Source organism: Sinocyclocheilus grahami, unplaced genomic scaffold (assembly GCF_001515645.1).
Source record: "Sinocyclocheilus grahami isolate Dianchi unplaced genomic scaffold, SAMN03320097.WGS_v1.1 scaffold1352.1, whole genome shotgun sequence".
NCBI classification, from domain to species: domain Eukaryota; kingdom Metazoa; phylum Chordata; class Actinopteri; order Cypriniformes; family Cyprinidae; genus Sinocyclocheilus; species Sinocyclocheilus grahami.
The window spans coordinates 182,274-192,449 of NW_015506531.1; the positions used below are offsets into that span (position 1 = coordinate 182,274).

The following is a 10,176-nucleotide window of genomic DNA, read 5'->3' on the forward strand; positions in this document are numbered from 1 at the left end:
TTAAAAGCCAGGGTTTTTTATTAAAAAAAAAAACAAAAAAAAACAAAGCCCACAAACTATAAGACAAACACTACATAAGGCAATAGTCTTTTTTGTATGTGTGTGTTTTTGTACTGTAGTGTTTTTTTATGTCTAAAAATTTTTTAACCAACTTTAGCACTTCAGTATTTTGTATGCATGTCCTGCTGTGTCATATTTTCTAATGTTAAGATTGCAAATCTGTCTTTATATTTTTTTATAAGTATATATATATATATATAAGTATAAGTATATTGTTTTAGGACTATTCTGGAGAAAATGAGCCCGCTGGGGAAAGACTTAAAAAATACAAAGTAAGCAAGTTAATAGACACATTTTTGCTGAAATTCATTGTGCTGTTGTTGTTAACAGGCATGGTTTATTTGCTCTGCCTTAGGATTGCAAGTAGGCCTGTCACGATAACAACTTTTTGTTGTGCGATATATTGGCCCAGAAATAATCGCGATAAGTGATATTATTGTCATTTTAAAGACCATTTTATGCTACTGAATATATAATCATAATGTAACAGCATAATAATGCAAGAAGGCCTACACACTTCCAAATGACGTTTTCATTTACTCAAATACCTAGCAAAACAAGTGTTAAAAGCCAGGGTTTTTTATTTAAAAAAAAAACAAAAAAAAACAAAGCCCACAAACTATAAGACAAACACTACATAAGGCAATAGTCTTTTTTGTATGTTCAATTCATTGTGCTGTTGTTGTTAACAGGCATGGTTTATTTGCTCTGCCTTAGGATTGCAAGTAGGCCTGTCACGATAACAACTTTTTGTTGTGCGATATATTGGCCCAGAAATAATCGCGATAAGTGATATTATTGTCATTTTAAAGACCATTTTATGCTACTGAATATATAATCATAATGTAACAGCATAATAATGCAAGAAGGCCTACACACTTCCAAATGACAACAAACTTTTAACTTTTAATCTGTACAGAAAATACTAATTCTGTGGACAAGTGACCGATTCTATTTTATATTATATTTTTTTATAAGTATATATATATATATATAAGTATAAGTATATTGTTTTAGGACTATTCTGGAGAAAATGAGCCCGCTGGGGAAAGACTTAAAAAATACAAAGTAAGCAAGTTAATAGACACATTTTTGCTGAAATTCATTGTGCTGTTGTTGTTAACAGGCATGGTTTATTTGCTCTGCCTTAGGATTGCAAGTAGGCCTGTCACGATAACAACTTTTTGTTGTGCGATATATTGGCCCAGAAATAATCGCGATAAGTGATATTATTGTCATTTTAAAGACCATTTTATGCTACTGAATATATAATCATAATGTAACAGCATAATAATGCAAGAAGGCCTACACACTTCCAAATGACAACAAACTTTTAACTTTTAATCTGTACAGAAAATACTAATTCTGTGGACAAGTGACCGATTCTATTTTATAGTGTAGGGGGTGGGCGCTTCGGATTCTAGAGAGCATTTGATTGGACAGAAAGTTTGATGAGAAGCTGAAGTATGATGTGACGTCAAAAAAATGGTTGAGCCGTTTTGCCGGAAGTGATGAGCTGCAAGCTTTGAATGCTTATATCTTCTAAATGCGAATTTTGTCACTGTTTTGGAGCACACTGCCTTATAGATAACCTCAAGACTAACATATTGATACTAACACCCAAATAACTTTAATTTTGATTTCATGGGGACTTTAAATAATAGTAACTGTATTTTTTGTAACGAAAAAATGCATAAAAATTGCTTACCAACACAAACCATTCGCAATTGCTAAATTGGGCTAATATAGAAGGCTCCGGGTGATACTAAATGAAGAGCCATTTGGGATCCGTAAGAGCGGGCTCTTTAAAGGGAGCTGAGCCAAAAGAGCTGAATCTTTGAAAAGAGCCGGTGGAGCTACTCAGGGAGGACATCAAACTCCAGAGAGAGACAGAGGAGAGAAGAGCACAGGAGAGCAAGGAGAGAATGGAGAGACTGTTTTCTCTTCTTGAGAGAATGCTTAACAAATAAATTATTTATTAGCCATTCTCTATTAGCCAAGTGGAAAAAAATGGGTACATTACAATTTTTCTATATATATTTTTTAAATGTCACATTGTGTGACACAAATGTCAATGAAACCTAATTTCTGTAGTTTATTGTTTTGTGATGTAAGTTCAAAATTTGTACTTTCTGTACATTTTGAATTTTTGTTTTGCATATTCACATGTGTAAATAAAAGAGAAGTAATTATGTACATTGTTAAATTTTTTTAATTGCAGATTATAATTTAGTTCACCCAAATATGAAAATTCCAAACCTGGAACAACTTGAGGGTGAGTAAATGATTACAGAATTTTCATTTTTGGGTGAACTATTCTTTAAGTAAAAGTATTATCTTGCATACTCTAATATACTTAAGGAATTGAGAGTAAAATAAAGGTATACAGTATACTTCTGAAAAACATTATTATTCATTAGGATGGTTTTGCATTAATATTAATGCTGCACTAATGTGTATGTTACTTCTGAATATGTTAAAGGTTATTCAATTTAAAGTTGATTACTAAATGTACAATGTAGTTTAATCTACAACAATGCATCATGTTGTAAAAGTATATTTCTATATGTAATGCAATGTAAAATGTATTTGAAATGTATATTGTGTCTATGTATTTGAAACATTTGAATGGACTGATAAAGGTAGCTGTAAAGTATTTTTGTTGAAGTACAATGTCGTTTTGACCATAATAATGGACCAAATCTAACTCGGTCTTCTTTTAGCCTTACTGCTGCCTGGAGGACAGCTCTCACGGCACACAGACATTGGCTTCTACATGAACACAATACATCAGTTATTTGTAATGTTTTTAGAAAATGAAGCTAAATTTGATAATAAATAACCAAAAACATAATTGAAGGATCTTTGAAGGATAAAATATTAGGAACCCATAGCTAATATTGATTAGGAACAAACAAACATAGGAAGTAGGCCTTATTTATTATTATTATTAATTGTATTTTATATAATATTTCATTACATGAAATATTATTAAATATTTACCAAACGCATTTGTTCAAAATACAGTAGTCAACATTTGAAGTGGATCAAAACCTTTCATCAAAGTTGTTTTTTTCTGTCCTCACTTGATAATACTCCACAGTTGAAGAGACTTGTGGAGTGGTGGAGGGCATTGTTTAGGTATTTACTAAATTATTGGTCTTATATCTTTACATCCTTCAGATCAAAACATGCATTATTTTTATCTTTAGATTTTTACATAATGGTCACCCATTTTAAAAGTGTAATAATCTGTTCATTGCCATTTACCTCCAGTTGTCCTCCAGCCCAAATAATGTTTGCAGTGTTGATCACAAAGCGCTGGTCAGGAGGTAGTGAAGCATCATAGTATCCCACTGGTTTGAACTGTATTGATCTATCTGAATCCTGCTGCCAGTTCATAACTTCATATTGGGCTACAACTGCACCAGTGCTGTCAAACCACACGATCTCCCATCTTTATAGTGAATTCTACCTTTTTAAGCACCTGAAAACCACCTGGGAAAAAAAAGACAATTTTATCATTTATGAAGTGTTAATATATATTAAGTGTTAATATACAGTAATATTTCTTCAAGTGTTGAAGAAATTGTTAACCTCTTGCTTGTTCTTTACAGCTGAGTAGACTGTGTAGTGAATGAGCCACAGTAACACCTTCATTGTCATTTTTCTGCACAAGCAGATCCTGATATCTGCTGCAATTTAATCCATATTGAGATGAATTCCCCTCACTCTGTGAGCATGGAAAAGCTGTGTCCCAGAATTTTTTTGTAACATAATCTGCAAACCCTTCAATATAATTTTTTCTCACTGCAAACCCCAGTAACCCTCCCAGAACATGAAAACTGTTTGGAGTCAGCAAACTTTCTGCAGTTATCCAAGCCTCCACTCCAATCATTTGGAAGTTTGTAATGTTCTCATTACTTAGCTGATCAAACAGATTACCCATCTCAACTTGATAAAGAAACGCAACTATCACTTTTGCAGTGCCTTTTTTATTGTCTCTACTACTTTTTGGAGTTTTTCAGGCTCTGTCCAATAGAATTTCACAGAGTACTCCACACAAATTCCCTCCTCCTGGGCTGTTTTCAGAAATATGGCCATTCCTTTGTCCATTTTCGAGGAGCGGCCACAGGAGGGCGCTTTGGAAGGCGCTTTCTAGGAGCGGGCACTGGAGGGCGCTCTGGAAGGCGCTTTCTAGGAGCGGGCACTGGAGGATCGGAAGCCCCCTCAGGGCTGGACGAGGGAACCAAGGACAAAGTAGGGCTGGACGGGACCAGCGGAGACGACGGAGAGCAATTCGATCTCCATATCAGATTCCCAGTCTATTAGATCCCCCTCCTTGTTTTGGCCCTTTTGCCGCGCCATACTCAGCTCACCCTCAGCCGTGAGGAGCGGCCACAGGAGGGCGCTTTGGAAGGCGCTTTCTAGGAGCGGGCACTGGAGGGCGCTCTGGAAGGCGCTTTCTAGGAGTGGGCACTGGAGGATCGGAAGCCCCCTCAGGGCTGGACGAGGGAACCAAGGACAAAGTAGGGCTGGACGGGACCAGCGGAGACGACGGAGAGCAATTCGATCTCCATATCAGATTCCCAGTCTATTAGATCCCCCTCCTTGTTTTGGCCCTTTTGCCGCGCCATACTCAGCTCACCCTCAGCCGCGGTGCAGTTGTCCGGGAGGGGCTGCCGCTTTACTTTCATTTTGTGTTTGTTTATTTTATTAAAGTTTTGTTTAAATGTTCGCCGGTTCCCACCTCCTTCTTCCCGTGACTACGAATGTTGTTATAGCCTGAAACAGTCTGGTATGACCCTCGAGCGAATTTCCCCCCTGCTCCAGCAGGAGGAGGATGAATTCGGGGGAAAGGAGGGGATCCATAGGGGCACACAACGGAAACAAAAACACTGAGAGAAAAAAAAACACAGAAAACAAACAGAGGGGAAAACATGGCAGTAACTGTTTGGGTCGGGTCTTCTGTCACAATTCACTCAGGGAGCAAACGAGGAGTTCTTGAACAACACAGTCTTTAATAATCCACAGGAAAAGCGAGGACATTCAACTAGTAGACCCGACAAACATTAACTGAGAGGACTAGGGCTTTTAAAGGCAGGATAATTAGGGAGGAACGAGACACACCTGGAATCAAATTAACACAATCAACATGAGGAAGAAACTTGGGACACAGGGGCAAAAACACACACAGATAAGTTCATAATCCTGACAATAGTATCACTATGGTCAAACTTCTACTATTATTGATCCTTACCACTGGAATTTTAAAAGGTCCTGTAGTTATAGAGATAATCACTGTAGCAGAAGACTGCATGTTTCTCCTATGATAGCATGTATAGGAGACTGTCCATTGCATCTGTTACCTGCTGAAAACTTCAACCACATGTATCATAGATTCTCTAGCCAATAGAAACATTTGGGAGCTTTCATTTGTGTTAATCTCCTCAATAGCAAATATCATAATTTGAGCCATTCGAAAATCTATTAGATTCACACTGTGAACACATTTAATCAGTTCTGCATTAGTAAACAAAGTTCCATACATAAATATATATATACTACTAATTAATCTAGATAACCAATCTGATTTTAATAAATGCATCTTTCCAATGCAACATACCTGGAGCAAAACAGACGTTGAGGTTTTTGCCTAAACTCAAATGATGATAATGTTTTACTGTGAACACTGTTTCTTTAGTGTTCCAATTATAACGTCTCAATTTTTAGACAGTAGCGGGTATTTGGATTCTCCCATCATATGACAAATTGTCTTTTCCACCTTTGTATGAATGCAATATAAATAAATAGGAGTATGTAAAGAAAAATGAGCATCCTTCTGATTGATCTCGCATTCATCTTCCAAATGCCAGTGATTTGATACACTCTTTGCACTTTCGTAGACAACATTAATATGCATAATTTAGAGTTAGTGATCTCATTGGACACAGCAAAGAATAGGTGAAAATAAAAGTTTTGTTTCCAATATTTGAAGAATTATTGGTAATCTATCCTGCGTACAGTGGAAATTTTAAATGTATGTCATACTTTTAAGAGCCCTTTAAACAAGAATTAGTCACAGGTATCTAAAACATCTAATTAAGAGAAAACGTTAAACAACATAACAGTAGAAATTTGTGAACTGGTAGATTATTATTATTATTATCATTATTATTTATGGAAGCCCATTTCCGCCAGAGTTGAGACAAAATTTGATTCTGTAAGTCATAATAATGAGAATTACAAGAAAGTTTCTCAGAGATGTCAAAAATCTCATTATTTTGAGAAAGTTTCTCATTATTTCGAGATGTTAAATCATTATTACATGAAGGTTTCTCATTATTACGAGAAAGTTTCTCATTATTACGAGAAAGTTTCTCATTATTTTGAGAAAGTTTCTCATTAAGAGATGTTAAATCATTATTATGTGAAAGTTTCTCATTATTTCGAGAAAGTTACTCATTATTATGAGAAAGTCTCTTGTTATTACGTGATGTTAAGTCATAATTACGAGAAAGTTTCTCATTATTATGACTTACATCATAAAAATTTTTCTAAGTAATATATTGTAAAACATGGAATGCTGCATTTTCTTTTGATTTTGATTTATGGAACAATTGGGATATAGGGTAAATTAAGTGCGGAGTAATTTTTATTTATTTTTGTATTTTTTTAGATATGACAAAATCGGTTCCAATTTTGAGTCAAATTTACCCACTGATCTTCTTGGTGTAAATGTAAATAAATAAATAGCACCTTTTCTAGCCAAGCTGTCTCAGATACAGGGTAGATTGAGGTATGATTTCCAGCTAAAAAAAAAAACATTCTTCTGTGGGCCAACATTTCCATCACAGTTTTGAAATATGCCACAAGGTATAGAGTTTATCATTGCAGCGACTTTACATACAGAGAGAAAATAAGAGATTTTAAAAAACCTCCGAGGTATGGGAAGTTGTAACAGATCGGCCAGGCTCCGCCACCTCCCAATCACAATGATCCCTCTCACCTGAGTTCTGAGCACCTGCACCTGTCACCAATCAAGCACCTCATTACCAGCCTGCATAAAAGCACACACCTCAGACACCCTCACTGTCTGGTCTTGTATACACGTAGAGGACTCAATGACTTTGCTACTGATTACCTTTGAATACTTCTTGCATTACTTGTCTCCTGTGTTCCTCCTAGTGTCTCCAAGTGTCTCCTGTATCTCCTAGTTTCCGGATCGCTGAGGTGTGTGCTTCCCCCGGATACCTTCCAGCCTCAATCAAGCAAAAGACTCGGATTACTCCACTCTCCATATCCTCTGCACTCTCTCACGGACCTTTCCCTCAGCCTCACTTCCTCCGGACTCGACACCAGTACTCACTGTGACCAAATAAACTGTTTTGTATATAACTAACCTGTTGTGTCAGACCTCTTCCGTAACAGAAGACCGGACCAACACCGACGGCACAGATGAGTCACCCCTATCCATTTCAGGAGCTTGTAGACTCCCTATACGACGAGTGCTACGCCATCCACCGGCACCGCCGCCATCACCACCCATCACCTCATCCATCCCAACCAGCACTTCGCCTACCATCATCGCTAGTCCCATGGCTCGACCGGCGCCCTACTCTGGTTCGGCGGAGGAGTGCAACGGATTTCTCCTCCAGTGCAATCTCACATTTATGATGCAACCTCACTCATATCCCACCGACACCTCTAAAATTGCTTTTATTATCTCCCTGCTAACAGGACCTGCACTGCAATGGGCGGAAATGATCTGGGCTCAGGCCAGCCCCCATCATTCAAGACCTGCAGAACTTCATGGTGCATTTTCGCGAGATGTTTGGACTGAGATGCCGCTGTGGGAGAGCAACTCTACCACTTATAACAGGGGACCATGTCAATTGCCGAATACTCGCTGAAGTTTAGAACTTTCGCTGCGGCGAGTGGATGGAATGAGAGAGCGCTAATGACCACCTACAGACTGGGGCTGGAACCCCAGCTTCGGTTACAGCTCGCTGCCTATGATTCGTTTGGATTGGAAAAGTTCATGCAATTGTCCATCCGATGCTCGAGCCGCATGCAGTCCTGTCTAGCAGCCATACCCGTCCATGCCACAACCGCCTGTCTCTGCCGACCAGAGCCCAGTTATCCTCCAGAACCAGCACCAGGACCCATGATCGTGGAAAAGCAACGATTATCTTCCGCTGAGCGGCAGAGAAGGCCGGGGCATATGATCTTGGCATGCGCCCTCCACGTCCCGTGGTGAGTGTTATTCAACCTGATATTAAGATGGAGCCCCTCACTACCTGTGTAATGCTTACTGCCTCTAATGTCTCTATTTCAGTATCAGCCCTTATCGACTCTGGGTCAGCAGGAAACTTCATCTCCCAGGACCTCTGCCGCCAGCTCAAATTACAAATTATTTAGAGACGTGTTTTGCCCCAAACAAGCCTCCCGCTTACCACCACATCGACCATGGGACTGCGCCATCGATCTCATTCCGGGTGAGTCAGTGCCTCGTGGAAAAGTCTATTCCCTATCGCTTCCTGAGCAGAAGGCCATGGAGGAATACATCAAGGAGGCGCTGGGTCAAGGTTCCATCTAACTCCCCTGCTGCATCAAGCTGCTGCTTCGTGGCCAAGAAGGACAGAGGCTTGTGGCCCTGTATCGATTACCGAGCATTAAACAACATCACCGTCAAGTTCCGATATCCTCGTCCCAAGTGCCCTTGAGCATCTCCGTGGGGCCACCATCTTCACTAAGCTGAACCTCCGCAGTGCTTATAACCTCATCCGGATGCGTGAGAGGGATGAATGGAAGACTGCCATTGTGACCCCTACTGGCCACTACGAGTATCGGGTCATACCCTATGGACTTGCCAATGCCCCCTCCATATTCCAGAACTTCATGCACGAGGTGCTCCGGGAGTTTCTCCATCGGTTTGTCATTGTATACATAGATGACATCCTCATCTACTCCCGGAGCCAGGCCGAACATCGCCAGCACGTTGCGGAGGTCCTCCAGCACCTGAGAGAGCACCACCTATTCCTCAAGGGTGAATAGTGCACCTTCCACCAATCCACAGTGTAATTCCTGCGGTATAACATTGACCATACCAGTATCCACATGGACGAGGGGAAGGTGGAAGCTATTACCTCCTGGCCAGAACCCACCACGATTAAAGAGCTCCAACGATTCCTGGGATTTGCCCATTTTTACCGTCGCTTCATTCTTGGCTACAGCAAGATCACCAGCCCCCACACCAACTTACTCCGAGGGAAACCCAAGTCTCTGTCCTGGACTCCCGAGGCCGTAGAAGCTTTCTCCTCCCTCAAGAGAATCTTCAGTAGCGCCCCAGTCCTAGTCCATCCAGATCCCGATCTCCCATTCGTCGTGGAAGTTGACGCTTCCACTACAGGAGTGGGGAGATCACCAGCCCCCACACCAACTTACTCCGAGGGAAACCCAAGTCTCTGTCCTGGACTCCCGAGGCCGTAGAAGCTTTCTCCTCCCTCAAGAGAAGCTTCAGTAGCGCCCCAGTCCTAGTCCATCCAGATCCCGATCTCCCATTCGTCGTGGAAGTTGACGCTTCCACTACAGGAGTGGGGGCAGTGCTGTACCAGCAGCAGGGAACTCAGCCAGACTCCACCCATGTGCCTTCTCACGGAAGCTCAGCCCAGCGGAAATTAACTATGACATCGGCAACAGGGAACTCCTTGCCATCAAGCTGGCTCTAGAGGAGTGGAGGCATTGGCTGGAGGGGGCAGCCCATTCATTTACCGTACTGACCGACCACAAGAACCTCCAATACCTTCGTGAGGCAAAGCGTTTAAACCCCCGCCAGGCCCGATGGGCATTATTCTTTAACGGGTATAATTTTACCATTACTTATCGCCCTGGTCCCAGAAACATCAAGGCAGATGCCTTGTCGCGTATTCACAGTCACATGGAAGGCCCCGAAGAACCGGAAAGCATCATCCCATCAAAAATGATCGTCAGTCCGATCGAATGGAATTCCCCTTCAGTGGCCTCCAACGCCGCTCCTAACAATCCACCGGGCTGTCCTCCAGGATGCCAGTACGTACCACGGACACGGCACACCCCACCCATCCACTCTGCTCA

The 10,176-nt window shown here is 40.8% G+C and overlaps 1 pseudogene; it reads right to left on the bottom strand.

The window, feature by feature from the left end:
- Positions 1 to 2,763: 2,763 nt before the first annotated feature.
- LOC107569496 (extracellular calcium-sensing receptor-like) lies at positions 2,764 to 4,176 on the bottom strand (annotated as a pseudogene).
- Between the last annotated feature and the right edge of the window lie 6,000 nt (positions 4,177 to 10,176).